The sequence below is a fragment of the Herpailurus yagouaroundi genome, unplaced genomic scaffold (assembly GCF_014898765.1).
Source record: "Herpailurus yagouaroundi ecotype Mexico unplaced genomic scaffold, PumYag 160, whole genome shotgun sequence".
In the NCBI taxonomy this organism is placed as follows: domain Eukaryota; kingdom Metazoa; phylum Chordata; class Mammalia; order Carnivora; family Felidae; genus Herpailurus; species Herpailurus yagouaroundi.
Window position 1 is genome coordinate 23005878 of NW_024412401.1, and position 20301 is coordinate 23026178.

General features: G+C 45.7%; 1 protein-coding gene across 1 annotated transcript in view; it reads left to right on the forward strand.

The window, feature by feature from the left end:
• The first annotated feature begins 243 nt into the window (after positions 1-243).
• Positions 244-20301, forward strand: part of ALDH1B1 (aldehyde dehydrogenase 1 family member B1) — a 241346-nt gene continuing 221288 nt past the window's right edge. The window contains exon 1 of the mRNA XM_040481750.1: positions 244-824. The gene's annotated coding sequence lies outside the window, so the exon portion shown is untranslated. The remainder of the gene's footprint in view (positions 825-20301) is intronic.

The following is a 20301-nucleotide window of genomic DNA, read 5'->3' on the forward strand; positions in this document are numbered from 1 at the left end:
GGCCGCGAGACCGCGGGCCCAAGCCCCGCCCTCCTCGTGCCCTGGTCTTCAGCAGGCGCAACTCTCCACCTCAGCACGCGCCGCCACCCGCGGCCGCCTCGGCGCCAGCCCTGGGGTGGCGCCTGAGGGCACTGGGGTCCCGCGGCGCTGCCGGCTCCACCTCGCTCGCGGCCCGCCGCCGCCTGCCGCGTGAGGTTGCCAGTAGGAGCCCACCGCGCTCAGAGGCCAGACTTGTGCGCATCTCCGGCATCTCCGGGTGCCCGCGCGCCGTGCGCCTCAGGGACCCCCACTGTTGGAGGGGGGACACGGGGGTTAATTATCCCCGGACATTCCTAGTGTACAGCATGATCCGCGCGAGGGAAGTGCGGCCCGGGACCCCTCGGGGACAGGGTGCCTAATCCCCTTCTTGAAGGGACAGAGACTCCGGTCAGCCCCCCGCGTGCCAGATCTTCGGAGGAGTCTCTATGCTGACGAGCGTGTTAGCAGTCGGGATGACTGATGGAGCCGGGGCCCGGCACCCTTCGCGGCGCCAGGCCGAGGGGAGGCCGGACGTTGGCTTCCCTTTTCACCCCTGAGGAAGTCGGGGCTTTAACCCCGTGCACTGCCAACCCGAGGACCAAAGGAGGGCCACCCAGGTGGGCCTGGCTGCCACTTCCCGGTCTGGTGGCGCCGAAATGATGTCATCTCCACTAGTCTCTACTTCGCAACTTAAGATCGTCCTTTGATTATTGACCAAAACTGAGGAAACTGAGGCCGAGGGAGGGGGCCCGCTTGCCCAGTGAAGTTTCTCCTGAGAGGCGCCAGAGGAGCTGCCTGGAAACGAGGTAACTGCCACGAGAGCCGGTGCTCCCTTGAGTTTGACCGCCAAACCCCAGGGTATTATTAACCCTGAGGTGTGAGGACTGAGACCCCCCCCAAGTCAGAGGAATTCCCTCAGAAGGCTGACTTATTAGGACAGTGGCCCTAATCATTAATCGTCTCCACTTGCTACCTATGTTCGAATAGATGGGCTTTGGGGGGAGTCTATTCTTTTTTCGTATCCTGTAGGAAAAGTGGGACCTGTTAGGGCAGGTGGAAGGCCAGAGCCTCTTTCGGTCAGGACACAGCCCTGGCTCCCTGGCCATGCTGGATGTGGAGGTCCCATTCACAGTCTGAGAGCTGTCGCCTCTTTGCTGCCTGAGGCCACAGTGGGGAAGTGGCAGAACCAGGACTCCAACTTGGATCTTACTCTGAAGGCTGTGCTCTGGCCACTCAGCCGCACAGTGATGTAATGGAATTGATTGCAGATTGTCCCTTCAGGATCAAGCCATTTGCTCTTTCCCTCTTTGGTCAGACAGGACTGTCATCCTCTATGAGCCAGTTAATTTTTTTAAACCCACCATTATAACTCCCACAGTCACAAACCCCATCTACGCAGCCCCTTCTTTGCCTGAGATGTACCTACTTAACATTTCTCAGGAAATAATCTGCGTGTGTGTGCGTTTGTGTGTGTGTGTGTGTGTGTGAGAGAGAGAGAGAGGGTGGGGGGAGAGAGGGAGAGAAATGTGTCTAGGGGATACTGGAAGACCCAGAAATTGACTTGGGCCAAGGTGTTTATTTTGGGTAACCCTAAACTGAAGTATCTCAAATTATCCTTTAAATCACTCCTCTGCTGTATCTGCTGTGTAAACAATTATTCTGTAAGCAAGAGAGGCCCAAATAGAAAACCCAAAAGGCAAGGACATCTTCATTGTAAGCCCCTCCTTTCAACCAACCACAAACCCTCTCTGGCTCCCTCCCCTCTCATTTAAATGGTTTGTAGGCTCAGAAAAGAGGAGCGGCCAGATCCTGGCAACAGGCCAGGCCACTCAGGACAAGAAAGTCTTCTTCAGGATCTGGAAACTTGTTGCCTGCATGTGGGTTGCACATGGAAAAATTATCTCTGCCTTTAGGTTTAGGTTTAGGAAGAAAAGTTATATTTCACAACTTATTTTTTCCATTTCACTTTCAGCGGACCATGGGGTTAGACCCACTTTTCCATGTGATGCCTCTGCTGGGGTATAATTTGCAAGCCAAAAATTATTGTAATGCTATAGTATTATGCCAAAAACTTCCAGAGCACTTGTGTATCTGCTCAACCCCAACACATTCTGTATATAATTAACCCTACTCATCAGCCCTGCGAGTTGGTGTTATTCCCAGTTTACAGATGGGGTAACTAGATGAAGGTAGTATTTACCTCAAGCAGTCAAAAACACATGGGTGTTTTCCTTTGGGAACTAGTGTAGACACAACTTAAAGGGCAGAGTCAGAAATAATCATTCTGAAAGGAAACAGAAAAGTTTCCTAAAGACGATGTTGGAGAAGTAGTATGTCAAATGGTTAAGGAGACAGGAACTCTCAGGGAAAGGACTCAGGGCACTATAGGGGGTTAGAGCTAAACAGACTTTCCTTTCAGAGAAACAGCCACCCCATTTCACAGAGGGAAAACAAATGACTGAAGGGAAGAGATAGAATCCAGAGACACACCTGGGGTTTGTACCCAGTCTCTTGATATCACAAACCCAACACTATGCCCATTGTTGGCATTTTTTACTCTTAGCTCTCCCCTCCCCACCAACACTCATCTCTGATTTTCTTAACGGAAGGGTTGAGTATGATCCTGTGTCTGTTTCTGCCCTGTCTCTATTTCTCACTTCAGACCAAGCTGGGGACATGGCAGCTCTTTTCATCCTTCTTTCAGTATCTGGAGGTAGCTATGTTATTGATAGAGGCCTGGAAAAAATGATGCCACCAACCCAACAGACTCATCTACTTCTTTCAGTTCAGGCCAACAAATGTTAATGTCAGTCTCCTGCTGTGAGCCAGGCCCCAGGGCAGGAGTCTGGCCTGGAAGCATAAATTTGGGAGCCAATAGTGCTCTGAGAAGACCTGAGGCAAAACCTTCTGTCCTCCTAGACACCTTCTTTCATTCCTGCTCCATCCAACCCTTCAGGAAGGAGTATTCAGAATCCTACCACTTCTCACCGACTCCACTGCTTCCACCCCACTCCATCTCTTGCCTGGATCATCAGAGGCATCTGTTACCCATTTCCCTGCTTCTGTCTCAACACAGCTAGCCAGTGATCCTATTAAAACTGAATCTGATTATGTCCCTCCTCTGCTCAAATCTCTCATTAAATCCCCATGTCCCTAAAAGTAAATGCCAAAATTCTTATAGTAGCCCATAAGGCCTTACATGACCTAGTCCCCTCAAATTCCTGACTTCATTTTGTACTGTCCTCTCTCCTGCTCCAATCAGGCTGCCTCTTCCTGGTGTTTGTTGAACACTCTCACCTTGGAACCTTCCTACTACATCTCCTCTGCCTAGAATGCTTTCTCCCAGCTGTCCCCATGGGTCATCCTTCCTTCCCTTCAGGTCTGTATTTAAACATCACACACTCAGTGAGGCCTCCCCTGGGTACCATTTCTAGAATTGTTTCCCCACTCAACACTTCCTATCCTTCCCTGGTTTATTTTTCTGAGTATCACTCAACTCCATCTCATGCACAGCATATTTTACTTATTTTTTGTTTGTCTGTTTATTCCTTGTCTTGCCCCACAATGGGAAAGGGATCTTTGCTTTTGTTCACTGCATATCTCCAGTGTCTAGGACACTGCCTGACACCTAGTAGTCACATGATGAATATTTGTTCAGGTGAGCAAGTAAATGTGAGGGGGTGATCACGAAGGGTAGAAAGACAGAGAGCTAAAGCTTGACATCTCTGCCGTGGACCCGGTGCTAGTGGCTATTAACTTTGATCTGGAGGTGGGAGCATATCAGACTTTTTTTGAAAGTTTTTGAAGCAAGTGTGTTCTGGTGTTCTGTTCCCGTATTATGTCTCTAAAGCAGAGGAAGCAGAATGAGATTTATGCCTGTCTTCCCAGCATCCGAAGGGGGTTCCAAGAAGGTTGTGGCATCCAGGTAGCCCCCTTCCACAAGAGTCCCAGTCATGCTGGAATGCAAGCCTGTCCTTGTGTCACTGAGCCAGCTCTATTCTCTCCACCTCGGGTACAACTAATCTTAGGAATCTCATTATGGGTCGAAAGATAATCCTCTATATCTAGATTAAAGGCTGTGTTTTGACCATTACCACACATTGAGCATTGAGCCGACAGTTTAATTGAACTGTTTATGCCGCTGCCTTGATCTCTTCCCAGAGAATTTACAACTAATTCTGAGTGTCTCTGCGAATTAAGTGGGCCTCTCCCAACATGCTTTGCCTGAAGTTTGCCTGTGCCAAATCCCACTTGTCCTTGTGTTACCCAATTATGCACTCTTGCTCACGACTGTCTCTGCTGGTACCACTTCCAGTCCACTTCCTCCCTGAGGTGGCCATTAAAGATACGGCTCTGAGAATGGCCACATCCTAGGACAGCCTCTGTGATACCTGCAGCAGCAGAAAGGGGGTGGAGGTGAGGATTGGCATGGGAGCAGAGAGAACATAAATCATACTGATTCCTTTGAAGTCACCTCCAGGCAAATGACAATGACCTCCTAACTAGAAAAGGTACAAGTGTCTTTAGCACAGTTAAGTGTGATGGAAGGAAAAGAGCTCTGGACTGAGGTCAAGACTCCTGAGTTCTTATCCTGGCTGTCTTCTGACTTCCTATGCGACCTGTGAGGCCTTGCTCTTACTATTTATAAAATAGGAGCTGGCAGATCATTGTTTCTCATTCTGTGTTATGGAAGTGTCTAAGAGTAGGGTTGCCAAATTTAGAAAAAACAAAACAATAATAGCAAAAAAAGACATCCATGCAATATTTGGGACATATTTACAGTGAAATACTATTCATTGTTTATCTGAAATTCAAATTTAACTGGGTGTCCTATATTTGTCTGTCCATGTGAGAGATAAAAAAGGCTCCCAACCCCTAGCCTAGCCTCTGCTAATGAAATGGACAAGAGCAGATGTTCTTAACCCTGGCTGAACATTATAATCACCTACACAGCTTATATAGTACCAGTGACCAGTCTGTATTCAAGACCAGTTAAGTCAGAATTTCTGGTGGTGGATTCAGGCATTGTATTTTTTTCTTTTTAATTAAAAAACCCCTTCAATGAGTCCAATGTGCAGCCAAGTTTGAAAACCACTGGACTAGAGCAGCGGTTCTCACAGTGAGGTCCCTGGGCCAGAGCATCAGCTTCACCTGAGAACTTGTTAGTAATACAAATTATTGGCAGGGAAGGGGAGAAGAAAGAAAGAAGGAAAAAAAGAGAAGAAGGAAGAGGAAGGGAGGGAGGGAAAAAGAAAGGAAGGAAGGAAAAAATAAAAGGAAATATAAATTGTCCTTCTGACTTCCAGACTTTCAGAATTAGAAGCTAGGGGTTATAGCCCAGCAAGCCTTCCAGGTAATTCTGCTGTAGCTAAAGTCTGAGAACCAGTTTTAAAGTTCCTTAGGTAACAACAATGACCTGTCTTTTGGGGCCTGATATATATGTGGGTGCTAAGAAGGCAAATTAGTTGAATTGCTTTTCAGTGATGCATCCTAATGGTCAAACATCTGGCAATTACAGCATAAGTTATAGAGGTTGCAAACCCACTGGGTACAATAGCTTTTTCAGTCCCAACCATCAGTCTGATAGCAGTCTTGAAGGCTACCATTGGCACCTGAAGCTTACTGCCAATAGGACAAGGTAGTCTGGGAAGAGCCAGAAATGGACTACAAGTGTCTGAGGGCATAAAGTTCTGGGTCAGGCAACCTGAAGGCCCAGCAGAAAGGGGCTGTGGAGCCTGTGGGCAAGGAAGAAGTGGAAAGTGTGGCAGAAAGAAACCACAGGTGGGCGGTACATTAGGTCAGCCCAGGTCCCAAGGAGACTGGGGCAGTGAATATCAGGGGTGTCTCCAGGGCTGGTTAGGCCAAGTCACACTGCTTCCGTGAGGAACCAGCACCAGGGCAGGCCAAAGTTGATGCAGACTAGAGCAGGTGGGTAGCAGAGGTGGAGAAGGGAGGCTATCCTTGCTTTGTTTTGCTTTGTTCTGTGTTAAGAGGCAAGTGGTGTTCAAGAACAGAGCAGCATTTTTGCTGCAGTGGAGGAGGGCTTAAATGCAAGCCCACTAGCATACCAGGTTTTCTCTGGGGGTCTCACATTCAGGTTTCTTTGCTTCTGGGATGCCAGGTGCCCAGAATATGTGACTCTCTTGTCCTTGAGAGACATCTGGAGGGCAGGTAGCAGGGACTGTGCATTATTCATTTCTGTCCACCACCAGGCTTTGCTCAGTGCCTGCCAAAAGCTAGGCCCTGAGTGACTGTGTGTGGAATCGAATCCAATAGAGATCCAACAAATCATCGTTCTTATGTATGAGTTATCACCTCAGGCCCTAATAAACCACACCACTGAGAGAGCCCAGACATTCCACATGCAAAAGGGCACTTGTCACCCTTGGAGAATCATTGCAGACTTTCCTCCTTGCTGCCTTCCTTTCTCCCTTCCTTCCACTGAGCACCACTCCTGTGCAAGGCCAGATGTTACTGACCAGCTTTGCCATGAGGGCTTTTCGCTTTGTAGGGAACAACTGAAAAAAGAAGGCAAGAGGCAGCAAACATTGAAACCTCCATGATCACACTTACATGGGTTCTGATGTGAATCGCTTTGTGCTAGTGTGTACAACTGTAAATCTGAAGAGTTTAATCTGCTTCTCCTCATCTCCAAAGTAAACTTCGGAGTTCCTGAAAAGGTGAAATTTATTACTTTAAGCCCTACAGTTGGGAAAGTGATTTATATCCTGCACAAAAAATGTTCTTTTGATGCAGTTTCCATCCTCTCACTTTGGCTGTAACATTTAAAGACAAGTTTTTTAATGTTTTATTTATTTTTTGAGAGAACGTGAGTGGAAAAGGGGCAGAGCGGGGGAGGAAAGAGGATCCCAAGTGGGCTCTACTCTGACAGGGTGACAGCAGCAAGCCCGCTGTGGGGCTTGAACTCAAGAACCACGAGATCATGACCTGAGCCAAAGTAGGGTGCTCAACCAACTGAGCCACCCAGGTGCCCCTAAAGACAGTTTTTAAAAGTCACTTTTCATGCATAGTTTTCTCCCACTACACTTTATGTTTTTCCTTGAATTAAAATGGTTACCATGCTGCCATCTGAGGCTTTCCTAAGTGGGATACATTGGTCTTAGCCAAAGCCAGGAAAGAGTTAAAGTTGCAAACGGCAGTCTGTCTTCTGTCTCAGTTTGGGGGTGGGGTGGTGGAGACTGCCCAATTGTGTGTCCTTCTCTTTCCTTCCCTAGGGCTGAGTGTAGGATATTGAGTCTCCCCAAATAACTCAGACCCTAGGGGTAAATGCCTGCTGGGAATAGGGGATTCTGTAGATCAGAGGGAACTTTCAAGGCCAAAAGATCTGATCTGGGCTTAGAGAAGAGCTCAGCCACTTTACATCCAACAACCACTAACCAGTCCTTACCAAGTCACGGGACACCAGGTATCAGCTTCTTTCACCAAGCTGGCATCCCAGAGAATGATCATACTCAGATGGAGTCCCTTAAGGCCAATGGGTACAGCTTGGAGAGGCACTGACAGATGGGGGCAGAATCTCAGTGAGCCTCTAGATCACTGGAATTTCTGGAGCTCTTGGATCACTGCTTATTGCACATGTTCAGAGGAGGGAGCTGTTGGTTTTCAGCTTCCCAGAGTCATGGTGAGTGAAAAGGATCCTTCTGCCCAGTCCTCAGTGCCCACTCTGATTCATTTGGTCCTAATGTTCAGAGAGTGATGAACTTGGGGACTCTAGACTGTGGGCTCACTTCACCCCCAAGACTGGAGCAGCATTTCATTCATATACTTTGGATCTGGAGCTAGCAAACCCAGAGAAAAGTATTGCTTTCTTCATGAATTTCCAGCTTTTATTTTTATAGCTCTATTCATATTTCCATTTGTTCCCATTTGTGGACATCTTTGTAGTGGATAACCTTTTTATGTTATTGTTAGGCTTTCACCATAGGAATTCACTTCTCCAGTAGACCACTTTTGCTATAAAGTGGCACATCCACCATGGCCGCAGTGTGGGTCCGGGAGCTCAGGCTTGAGAATCACCTAGAAAACAGTCAGAATGTATACTCCCAAACCACTGCAGAGAAGCTGACTCAGATCCTAGTGGGTGGGGCCCAGGAATTTGCATTTTTACATGAACCACAGCTGATTCTCCTCAGATGGGACAGGGACCCCACTTTGAGAAGCTCCAGCTCATCTCTGAGCTCCAATCCATGACATGAGCCAACAAGTTGTGTGTGAAGGCAGTTTTGACTTTTTGTTCTTGTGGTCTGATCTTCAGAGGGTCAGGCTGCCTGCATCTCACTCAGGCAGGCAGGCTGCCTGTGGTAAGTGTCCCTGCAGGGCACCATGTAGCCTCCAGTTGTGCACTCCTATTTATCCTGAGCAAATCTCCCTCAGTGGCCAGTTAATTGGATTCTGAGAAGTGTAGATTAGGCTGGAGGAAGAGGAGAGAACAGATGTGAACACTGAGAACACAGAGAACAGTGTACTGGCCACTGTGCTCCAGGCTTCACACCAATAGTATCTGCCAACATCCTGTAGAAACACTCACATTGGGCCTTAACACTGCCATTTTCCAGCTGAGGAGACGAGGGCTCTGAGGTCACACAGCTAGTTGTGGTAGACTCAGATATGTTCAACTTAAAGGACTTCCTCTTTTTTGGTCTTTTTCTTGGGGGTTGGGGAGGAATGGATGCATTTATAATTTTTCCCTTTTTATTTTGAAAAATTTTACACTACCGAAAAATTGCAAGAATAATACAATCAACCCCAGACTCTTTAATTGTTAGCATTTTGCCACATCTGCACTCTTATCTAATTGTGCTAATCCATTTGAGAATTTTGAAGCATTGTGTTGAATTACTCCTAAATAGTTCAGCCCATCTCCGAAGAAAAAGGTCATTCCTCCACAAAACCACAATGAAATGATCATAATTGGGAAGTTTAACATTAGTACATTGTAGAGGCTGCTTTTAGACAACAGGTTTGAGCAATGAAAACTTGATCAAGGCAAAAGGTCCCACAGCAACCCCCTGGCTGAATACAGACAGGTTCATCAGGCCACCCACCTCAAAATATCCATAGAACCTAACTAACCAATGGGCTATTTACAACCAGGGACAGTTATCAAAAAAAGGAAAATTCTGTATGTCCCCATACTTCCTTCCTTCCCATTTTTTTTAAAAGCATGCTTTGCACCCAATGTGGGGCTTGAATTCTTGACCCTGAATTTAAGAGTCTCATGCTCTACCAACTGAGCCAGCCAGGCACCTCTACCCCTGCCCTGGCACTGACCCCAACCTTCCTCCAGCTTCTACCTGATCGTCACCCCACATTTTAGGGGTCTCCATCCCATTGAGAGAGACATAATATACATTACTATTTAATAACTGGTAATTACTTTACCAATTGTTTGTAAAATGTCCATTATAGCTTTTTTTTTTTTGATTCAGCATTCAATCTAGGATCACTCGCTGCATTTACTTGTCACATCTCCTTAGTGCCTTTTCATCTAGAATGGTATTCCAGTTTTTTGTTTTTTATCTTTTGTAACCCTGACATTTTTTAAGAGACCAGGCCTGTTGTTGTACAGAATATCCCTCAATTTGGATTTGTTGGATTGTTTCCTCATGATGTATTCTTCTCAGGGCTTCATGACAGAGGGACAAAAGATATGCCCTTTTGGTTTGTCCTCCACAGTCTCTTGCCAGGTGAGGATACAGTTAAAAAGACTAGTGGTAGGAAGAAAAGCAGCATAGGTTTGAGGAATCAAGGCAGGTTTTGAAGAGCAACAGAAGCAAGTTCAAGTCCTGGCTCTGATCTCTTAGACACAACCTACCAAAATACCTTAAGTACAACTCAAAATATCCTGTTTCTTCTTCTACACATCTCCCAGCTGCACCTTTTTCTATGCTTCCACATTTTTTCCCATTCTAGGGCACTTCTGTCCTTACGGCCTCCTTTCTGTCGCCCATGCCCCAATCTGTCCCACATGTACTACCATTAGTTGCCCTAAAATGTGTCCTTTGCTATCATATTCACCTTACTTCCTTCTTCCTCGGTACATCAAGTCTGAATGTCTGGTAGTCAACACCTTCCATTGTTGGACCTCATCCCACCCTACGTGAACTTACCTCCCCGTGTTTCCCATGGGGAAATGTGATTGCTCTTGATTTGGCTGCTAGCACATCTTTTCTCTTCCCTCATTAGAGTGATGACCCTTCCCTTCCACTGCTGGGTATATATACATGTATTGGTTAGAATATGGTCACAAACAGGAGCTGCTGGAATTTAAAGTAGGACAGTATTGGGGCTCCTGGGTGGCTCAGTCGGTTGAGCACCTGACTTTGGCTCAGGTCATGATCTCACAGCTCATGAGTTCGAGTCCCACATCAGACTCTGTCTGTGCTGACAGCTCAGAGCGTGGAGCCTGCTGCAGATTCTGTGTCTCCCTCTCTCCCTCTCTGCCCTTCCATCTCTTACACTCTGTCTTTTGCTCTCTCTCAAAAATAAACATTAAAAAAATAAAGTAGGAAGATATTTAATAAAGGGAATTAAGTACTTACAAAATCATTGAAAAGTCTGCACAAAGGTCAAGGAAGGCCACCAGTTTTGTCACTAGCTCTCGTAGATAGGAATTGGAAGGAACTTGGGAAACCAAGAGAGATGATCACAGCTGCCTTCAATCTTGAGGCCCAAGTTTTTCAGGAATATACTTAAAGGCCACTGCAAAATGTCATGTCTCCTTAAGCCTCAAGTTTGACGTTGCCAGAAGAACAAAAATCTGGCTTCTGCCTTATTCTGCCTTCCACATCTTGGCAAGTGTTTCTCACTCATATGTTCTACTCTAGGGTGTGTAGATAGGGACTCTGGGACATGTCCTTCCCAAGCATCTAGACACCGTGGTATAGGGAAGAGCATAGAAGGAATGCTGGGTCAATAAATGTCTTTCGCTGGGACTCTGCTGATGGAGCTAGTGAGAAAAACTTTCTCTGTTTTCTGCGATTACAGCTGGAAGCATATGAAACTGCTTTCTGTGGAAGCCATCTTTCCTGTCTTTTGGAGGGAGCTCAGATGTGGCAGGAGAGAATGGGGCCCTCAAAAGATGACAGAGTGAAAAACAGAGCTGGAGATCAAGAAGGAGACAGAGAGAGAGAGCGACAGCAAGCTGATAAGATTGTGTCAGCACTGGATTTGGTCATATAACCTTTGCCAGTACTATCCATGTCATTCTCAGTTATTGCAATCCATAAATTTCTTTTTTTGCCTAAGCTAATTTAAGTTGGATTTCTGTTATGACCAAAAGGGTCCTAATGAATAGTGGGAGGGATACATGTAAACATTACACAGAGTGTGGTATGTGCTATATAAAGAGGAGTAACAAAGTGGTATGAGCACCCAGAGACCTTGTAAGAAGGGAGCTCATCTCCATTTTATCTGGGAAATGTTATTTTAGCTGTAGCTTTTATATTAGCTGTTACTTCTCATGGCCTTTGCTTCCTTTCAGAATACTCCTCTTCCTTTTCTTCTTGTGGTATTGTGATTTATAATAAATATATATTTGGTCTGTATCCAGTTCCTAGCACAGAGTTCCCAAGACCCTTGGAATTTATTATGTGTTAACAGCATAAAAGTGAAGTGTTGTCTTTTGTTATTCATAGCAAGCCCTTTTCAACCACACCTGTTTATGTTAATGAAGTGACTTTTGGAAAGCCCCTAAAAATGGGGGCTGGTTGCCAGGGGAACCAACCTAGTGATTAGAGCCTTGAAACTGTCAGGATCCACCCTCCTCTCCAGGAAGGAGCTGAATTAATCACCAATAACCAATGATTTGATCAATCGTGCCTAAGTAATGAAGCCTCGGCAAAAGCCCAAAAAGATGGAGTTCAGAGAGCTTCCAGGTTGGACAACACAGAGATGTAGGGAGAGAGGCATGAAAGCCTCTCACCCCTTCTCACATAACTTGCCCTAACCACCATCTTTTATTTAGCTGTTCCTGAGTTGTAGCCTTTTGTAATGAACCTGTGATCTAGTGAGTTAACTTTTCCTGAGTTCTGTGAGATGCTTTAGCAAATTAATCAAACCCGAGGAGGGGGTTGTGGGAACCTCCCAGTTACAACTGGCTGGCCAGAAACACAGGTAACTTGGACTTGCAATTGCAGTTGGCATCCAAAGTGGGGCAGGGGTGGGCAGTCTTGTGGGATGGAGCACTTAACCTATGAGATCTGACGCTATCTCCAGGTAGATAGTGTGAGAATTGAGTTAAATTGGGGGATACTCAGCTGATGTTGTACAATTGCTTGATATGTGGAAAACCCACACACCTGGTATCAGCAGTAGTGTGGTAGCATTGTGAGAGTAAAGGAAACACATAGAAATGTTTTTTCTATACTCTTCTATTTTTAAGATACTTCCTGTCTTCCAAATACCAGTTCAAATCTGCTCTCTCCGGGGGCCTCCCTGCCCAGTTCACCCCAATTCTAAATTCTTGAAGTTCTTGGCACAGAACAGTTGAACATAAAATTATTTTTAATTTTTGTGTGTTTTGACTTCTCTTATTAAATGTAAACTAACTCCTCAAGGCTATGGACTACATCTTACTTCCTCTCTGCATCGCCCATCCCCAGGTTTATCACCATTGATGGTGCCTAGTTGATACTTGGGAGTTGGCAGATTGATAAGCTCAGTGGAGAGGCTGAAGTTGCCATGGGCAATTAACTGGAGGGGTAGGAGTGGAGGAGAGGAATGCTGTCCAGGTACTAGCCATCCAGGAATAAGGAAGCCTTTCCAAATATGCTTGGCAAAAAGAGGTGGACATGGAGTCCCAAGCAATCCCTATCCTAGTGGCCACAGGGGGGCGGCAGAGGGTATGGCCCAGGTGTAAGGTATAGATATGGCAGCTGGATGAGCCAATCAGTCAGCTAGCTGAGCTGAATTGGAAAGATCTTGGTCTAAGAAACTTCCACAGGATGAGGTGGGCCTCCTAGCAGAAAGCCTGGAAAGCAGGGTACCTGGACCAAGGTTAGGAAAGCCAAAGGATGAACAGATGGATGGTGGACATCAATAGGCATCTAAGGATGATCAGAACCCTCCAAAATCAAAGTGAGTGAACTTTAAGAGATCTAGATATTTTCTTAAGGACAAAAGGGTGCCTCAATGCCTTGGCAAAGGAAGCAGGAAGTCCAAACGTGGTATAGTGGTAAGGGCAAAGACTGGAAAGCAGGAGACTTAGAGTTTCATCTCTAAGCTTATAGGTCCTCAGCCCTCATAAATGCTTGTGCCGTATGACTTAAGCAATGACTTTCTCCTCTCTGAGCCTCAGGTATACTTCTCTTATACAAAGAGGATTGGTGTCTGGAGACTCAGAGACCAGTCCTATCTTTGCCCTGGGCCCCCATGGTGGCCAGGGATCCTTCTTGCTTGACTGGTCTCTGGGGTTATGTGAATAAAGCAGTTCAGTTGGACATAAAGACATATCTTCATTACCCCTGTGTGTGTACACCTGCTCTCTTTAAAACTGTTGATGGGCCCTGACCCATGGAATCAGGGCTATTCAAAGACCTTTAGAGAAGTTAAGCAGTCTAACTTTTAGATGCACCACCCCATGTCACAGCACACATCAAAGTGTCCCCACATCCCATAGTAAATGCAGTTATTTGTGCTTTAAAATAATCTTGAAGGTGCTTTTATAATTTTGCTTTCAAGATTATTTTGCTAATTTAATTTCCAGTGGCTATGATTTCTTGAAATCATAGTGCATAGTTAGGAATTCCTTGAAGTGAAAGAACCCACTAATTGTTTTTAGATATAATAAGCTTTTTATGCCTACCAAATTGAGCAAGTTAGGGAGTTGACATGTATTTTGTGGACATTTAGGTTTTATTTTTTAAGTTTCTTTTGAGAGAGAGAGAGAGAGAGCGCGTGTGTGCACATGCGTGAGCATGATTGAGGGAGGGGCAGAGAGGGAGAGAGAGAGAGAATCCCAAGTAGGCTCTGTGTTGTCAGCACAGAGCCCTATGTGGGGCTCAACCTCACAAACCTGAGATCATGACCTGAGCCAAAATCAAGAGTTGACACTTAACCAACTGAGCCACTCAGGTGCCCAGACATTTAGTTAATTTTGGATTTTGGATTTTCATTTTGCATCTTGGAGTCAACAAGAATGTATGTGGTGTGCAAATATTTTTCTAGGCTCTTGAAAAGCTTGTATATCTTCAGTCCTGTGTATATGACACCTGATGAATAAAACTCCCCTACCTGAGGCAGCTGAGACAGAGTTGGTGGGGGGGGGGGGGGGGGGGATCATTTCTTTCAGTTGTTACATTTTATTTCATGTCCCCTGGTCTGGAAGCCTGAGTGAGCTGTGAGTGCATCAACAAGAAAAGGATGCCTCCTGCTACTTCCCTTTAATCTCTGAAACTTCATCGTAGCCGTATCTTACAGCCAAGTCACACAGGCAGGCACAAAGGTGGCAGAATTTCCCTGCTCCAGAGGTTTTGTAAGGCTGGGTTCCTCCCAGCCCTCTCAGACATACCACATTCTAGCTGGACACCATCCCCATTGTCAGTGTTTCCTCAGAAATCGTTATCTCACAAAGGGCGATATCTCACCAGAGAATTTGTTTTCTCCTGCTGATAATTTCTCTCCATAAACATTTTTGAGACAGATGAATAGGTGTACCTTTCTGGAACAGCAGGCAGATGCTGGGGCGTGAAATGACTTTGTGAGGCATGTTTTATGGATGAGAGGAGGGGCCCAAGGGCCGCCTTTGATTTCCCCAGCCTCTGACCTGGCTGCTGATCAGGTTCCTGTTCTGCAAGTGACCATCCACTTCACTGCTGCTCAACTGAAGCATTTTTTGTTGTTGTTTTAATTTTTAACTATAGAGAGAAAGAGAGTGCAAACAGTGGGGAGGGGCAGAGGGAGAGAGAGAATCTCAAGCAAGGTCCGTGCTCAGCACAGAGCCCAATCATGGTCGTGATCCCACAACCATGAGATCATGACCTGAGCTGAAATCAAGAGTTGGACGCTTAATTGACTGAGCCACCCAGGCGCCCCTCACCTGAATCTTTAAAGCCCCACCTTGGGCAGAAGCTACAGAAACTATCAAAGAGTTGGCACAAAATACCACCAGCCTGTAACACTCTGGGTCTGCTACGAAGATGTAGGCCCCCAGGTGCATTTCACAGCCAGTACTACAGTCTTCAGATACTTTATTATGCTGGCATTATTATTATTTTTTTTTTTAATTTCTGTCTCTCCTTCTCTTCCTTTATACAACTATGAAGGGAATGAATTCCTTTCCATCATGGTGTTAATGAATCTCAAAGGAGGGGCGCCTGGGTGGCGCAGTCGGTTAAGTGTCCGACTTCAGCCAGGTCACGATCTCACGGTCCGTGAGTTCGAGCCCCGCGTCAGGCTCTGGGCTGATGGCTCAGAGCCTGGAGCCTGTTTCCGATTCTGTGTCTCCCTCTCTCTGCCCCTCCCCCATTCATGCTCTATCTCTCTCTGTCCCAAAAAAATAAATAAACGTTGAAAAAAAAAAAATTTAATGAATCTCAAAGGAAAAAAAAAAGAGATGGGATCTCAGAAAAATAAAGAAGATAACATAAAAACAGCAGACACAGTGACCTTCAACAAAATGAACAAATGTGGGATTTTTCCGTTCATCTCTGTCTGGGGGATGGGGAGGGTGATTGTTAATAACAAAGTGGCACCGAATGACTTGCTGACAGTTCATCAGGGTCCCTCTAAAGCCCGGAATCAACCATGCCAAATGAGTCATGAAGGTGGCAGACCGCACAGGAGTGACAGGGTGAGGGACGGGATGGTGACACAGAGCTCAGGCCCAGGGCATAGGCTCCATAAAAGGTTTATTCCTACCTCAGGGTAGGGATGCCAGGTTGAGCAAATAAAAACATAGGACCCCCAGTTATATTTGAATTTCAGGCAACAAATACATTTTTAGTATATTTGGGACATGTACTAAAAATTCAGATATATTGTTTATTTGAAATTCAAATTTAACTAGGCTTCCTGTATTTTCTCTGACAGCCCTACCCCAGAGACACCAGTACTTCTCATCATTTTCTAAGTACTAAACACATTTCTAGGTTCAAGCTCCACCAGAAAGAGACTCCCTCCAGTCCCAGCTTTTGAATCCTACACTGTCTTACAGGTCCAATTCAAATGCCACATTTTTGGAAGATTTTCCCCCTAAATCAGTTCCTCCTTCCTTTCTGTCCTCTTGCCCCATAGCATTTTATTTACGATTTTGGTTTATATTTAGTTGCTTATAAGCTTATTTCACCCTCCAGACTGGGAGCAACTCAGGGGCATGGGCAACATATAGAATCTTTTTCCCATGGCCCACAATATAGCTTCGTTTGCACCTCATGTGTAGTCCATACTCTGAATGCTGAATGAATGAGTGAATGAATGATCATGGTTAACATACATTGAGTGCTGACTGACTATATGCCAGGCATGGTTCTCAGCACTTGTCATGGATTTAATGTTTGAATAACCCTCTGAGGTAGGCACCATTTTTATGTCCATCTTAACAATGCAGAAATGGAGGCACAGAGAAGCTAAGTAAATACCCATAATCACACAGCAAATAAGGGGCAAAGCTGGGATTTGAACCCAGGCAGTATGGCTCTTCACCTCTGTAATACATTGAAACAATAGGTGAACACAAGAATAAATGGAAGAACAAATGGAAGAATGCACAAGCAGAGACAGCAAGCAGGTATTATGATAGGAGGACACAAGAAGGGGAACCCAAGGTAGGTGTTAGAGCAGAAGCTGGAGGAGTCAGGGAGACTATTAAGAAGGCAAGCTGGGGCGCCTGGGTGGCGCAGTCGGTTAAGCGTCCGACTTCAGCCAGGTCACGATCTCGCGGTCTGTGAGTTCGAGCCCCGCGTCAGGCTCTGGGCTGATGGCTCAGAGCCTGGAGCCTGTTTCCCATTCTGTGTCTCCCTCTCTCTCTGTCCCTCCCCCGTTCATGCTCTGTCTCTCTCTATCCCAAAAATAAATAAACGTTGAAAAAAAATTAAAAAAAAAAAAAAAAAAAAGAAGGCAAGCTGAGGGATGTACCTAGGCACATCAGCGAGTTAAAAGGCAGCGCAGCAGTGGAAGAGGCTGATCTTTCCAGGTTTCTGCTTTGGAAACCAATCCTTGTAGAGGGTTTGCAAACCCTCTGCAACTCTGCAGGGGCCTCACTGTAACTCTCTTCCCAGCTTCCTGCCCCAACCTTCTTCCTCCAGGGGCAGAACCTACCTCTGCTCTCTTAAGAGACTCAGACCAGTGGGATTCTAAAGCCCATCCAGTCTTTCCCCAGGGCTCTCAGCTAAGAGTCAACGGGCTTGGTGCCAACACCCTCTTTGCTCCTGGGCTCCCATCCCTCTGTGTCTGGTGCACTTCTGCCTGGCTCTTGCCATGGGTGTGACACGTGTGTTACACAAAGGAACCAATGTGATCCATGGGAGGGTGATTATGGACCCAAGTCGGAGCACTGCCAAGGTTATTATAGTAACATAATACTTCCTCTTCAAGTCTGTGGAAATAGCAGACAGTAGCCTACTCATACCATCAACCTAATCTTTTCTTTTTTAATTGTGGTAGAAAACAAAGAACATAAAATTTACCACCAAAATTGCTTTTAAGTGTACAGTTCAATAGTGTTGACTATATTCACATTGTTGTGAAACAGATCTCCAGAACTTTCTCATCTTGTAAAACTGGAACTCTGCGGGTACCTGGGTGGCTCAGTCGCTTAAGCCTTCAGCTTTGGCTCAGGTCATGATCTCATGGTTCATGAGCTCGAGCTCCATATCAGGCTCTGTGCTGACAGAGCCCGGAGTCAGCTTCAGATTCAGTGTCTCCCTCTCTCTCTCTGTCCCTCCCCTGCTTGCGAGCTCTCTCTCTCTCAAAACAAACAAACAAACAAACAAACAAACAAACAAACAAACAAACAAACAGTAAAATTGAACCTCTGTGCATACTGAACAACTCTCCTTTCCTTCTGCCCCGATAGCCTAGAGACAGAGAGCTCTTCTAATTTTGTCAATGACTTTGTCACTGTGGCCAAGTTGTACAACCTCTGAATTTCCATCTGCTCACTAGGGACAAGGCCTTCTTCTCCTCCCTCCCTGCTCCACCCTGACGTTTCCTCCAGGAAAAGATAGCAAAGGAGAGCCAGGGAATGACTTGTTAGATATGCCTGCACCTCAGCAGCCCTCGCCCCGAGTGTGTTTTTTCTTCTTTTTGTTACTAAAATGAATCATGCTTTAAAAAAAATTAGAAAGCTCAGAAAAACATTAGAAGCAAGGAAGTATGGGGGCACCTGGGTGGCTCAGTTGCTTAAGCGTCCAATTCTTGATTTCAGCTCAGGTCATGATCTCGTGAACCATGAGATGGAGCTCCACATTGGACTCTGCCCTGAAGGTGCAGCGTCTGCTTGGGATCTTTCTCTCCCTCCCTCTCTACCCCTCCCCTGCTGTGTGTTGTTCTCTCTCTCTCTCTCTTTCTCAAATTAATATGTAAACATTTAAAAAAAAGAAAAAGAAAAAGAAGAAACAAGGATGTATTTATCCCTCATTCCATCACCCAGAGGCAACCACTGGTAACATTTTGTTCTGTTTCTTGTAGTTTTCCCCATAAGTGAGGTAGACTTTAATCTGTGAGAGTCCCTCTTTTTCTGAAGAAGAGCTATTCATTTCCACAGCAATCAACAGCAAAGTTAACTGAGCTCTCAATTTCTTAAATATATCCTTCTTTGTGTTAGTTCACTTCTCAGATGTGTCACTTTGAGTGAAAAGCTGTTAATTACAATGGAAACGCTGCTTGGAGACGTCTTATGAAATTATGTTAATATGTATAGAGAGACAAAAAGGAAGGGGAAAGGGAGCTGATGGGCGAAACAACTGGTCTATTTAAATGGATAATTTCCTTTCCTTTCAAGTTTCCTAGTTGAGGGTCTCTTATTTATGAAAGGACTAGAAAGCTATTATTGTAGTTCCAATTTGTCAAAATCAGTAAAACTCAACTGCAAAGCAAAGTTGATAAACCAGCAAAAAGGCAACAAAAGAATGACTTTGGTAAATGTCATGTAATTTAAAAAAAATCACTGTTATATGAGCTCAGGAAAAAAAATCTAAATGATAATCTGAAGATTAAAGAAAGGTGGAGTGTTGGAGAATTGTGAATGTAAAGGCATCCTCTCAGGAATTTCCAGCCTCAGGAAGAGAGGCCTGGGGATCTTTGGCGCTGGTCTTGTCTAAAGGAATTGGGTTTGGGGGCTGTGGAGACCCAGTTTGGTCTGCCTGACCTGGACCCCTGAGGATGGCGTGACCTGACTTCTGTGCTGGTAGAACAATGCATGAAAGGTGTTTAGCACAGCACCTGGTACAGAGGAAGTGCTTAATAATTGTTTGGAGTAATTGCTATTATATGGGGTGGAGGAGGGAGCTGGCTCCTAGATCGTCTTGGTAGTGAGGTAGAGGTTGGGAGTCCCACTTGGAATGGAGGCAATGATGGGGAGCGGATTGGTCCCTTTATCTACTTCTAAATCCTTCCTAATCTAGGCTTCAGAACCTTGGTCGGGAAAGACACGAGCATGCATGCTTGCATGAGTGCATGCGTGTGTGTGTATGTGTGTGTGTATGTTGGGCATATAGGGTGGGAAAGGCTCAGGAAGCAGGAAGAATCAACTAATATTTATTAAGCCCCTGCTATATACCAGATACCATGCTGAGCATTTAAAAAGCAAAACAAAACAAATCATGCAAGAGAGGTTAGATAACTTGACCATGTTTGTCTGACTGACCCAAAAGCCTGAGCAGGGACATCCCTTTCATTTTCTGTGGACCTGTAGAGAGATTTCCTTCATCAATTCAAGAGTTCAAGACTAACCTTGCTTCTGGTAAGGTTTCAAGAGGCAAAGTTCCCCCAATTTGAGAAAAATCAGAGACTCTCCCTTTTGGGGTGTTAAAGGTTTTTTTGCCAGTGATAGGAACCACACTATCACTGGCTTCCAGTCAGCAGTCAGGCCTCTCCTCAAGGGGCTAAGGGTGCTGGCATGGGCTTGCCAGAAACTTTCTCCAAGGCCACAATGGAAGCCGGGAGGCCTCCTGGTCCCTGCCTGGTCTGACACAAGCACTAGGTAGAAAGGAAGCAAGCTCCAACCTGCAAGCCAAGCCTGGCACACAGTGGGGCAGTGGGCAGGCTGCCATCCTTTCTTGCAAAACGGGCTTGGGTTTCAACACGTTGAGAAAGCACAGGAGT